Raw genomic sequence first — 852 nt, forward strand, 5'->3', positions numbered from 1 at the left:
GTACTACTGGAGAATTGGGAGATTAAATGTCAAGACCAAGACCATGTCTACGTGTGGCAATCACATCAGCTGAAGTGAGGAAACCCAATGTACTTGGGTGGCTCCATAATGAGGCTGTGTGGGGACCAACCCCATCAACTGCAGGGTGATCACCTCAGCGCTGGGAGTACCGGAGCCGTTCTGCCGCAGCCCTGTAACTCTGGTTGTAATCTTAAAGTGAGTCTCTGGTCTTCCTTTGAATTTCATAACCCAATACAATTTACTGAAATAGCCAAAACATTTCAGTAAAAAAGCATTCAAAATGTAGGATTTCTGCAAACTTACGGATCCTTTCTAGGAATTACTGCTCACTTAAACATATTCATTATGGCTTATATTTTTGTTTTAACTCTAACGTTTTCCCTTGTTACCTAGTTTTCTTCTTTTTTACCTGGTGTGGTGAAGAGTGAAAATGCAGCCCCCCACTACCACAAATGCACAGCAGAGTTTCCCACGTTTGGGGAAATCGCAGGGGTCCGCACATGGGGAAGTCACAAGGGTCCGCACATGCTCACCCTCGGAAAGCCACCTTCGTGATCGTGGTATATCTTCTGCCAGGTAAGTATCCTCATTATGTATCTTCAAGTATATAGTTTCATCGTGTTTGCCAAACTGCCTGACAAGCAAAATGTTGGGTTTGGGCTGCACTATGCCCCTCCTTTTCTGTAGACATGAAGGCATTCAGTTCTCACGCATAGTATAGGAGTAGAAGCAAATGTCCAGTGACTAATAATAACGTGGGTGACGGACCGTCATTCTAAGGTGACCACTTACACAAATTCAAACTATCCCCCCTCCTGCACCTCTTTATAA

At 44.4% G+C, this 852-nt stretch overlaps 1 non-coding gene across 1 annotated transcript; it reads right to left on the reverse strand.

Annotated features, from left to right (window-relative positions):
• Window positions 1-438: 438 nt before the first annotated feature.
• Window positions 439-605, reverse strand: LOC119055123 (U1 spliceosomal RNA). The gene has a single exon (XR_005083631.2). It is a non-coding gene; the product is annotated as a U1 spliceosomal RNA (small nuclear RNA).
• Between the last annotated feature and the right edge of the window lie 247 nt (window positions 606-852).

Source organism: Artibeus jamaicensis, unplaced genomic scaffold, assembly GCF_021234435.1.
Source record: "Artibeus jamaicensis isolate MK-2021 breed Jamaican fruit bat unplaced genomic scaffold, CSHL_Jam_final contig_415, whole genome shotgun sequence".
Lineage (NCBI taxonomy): Eukaryota > Metazoa > Chordata > Mammalia > Chiroptera > Phyllostomidae > Artibeus > Artibeus jamaicensis.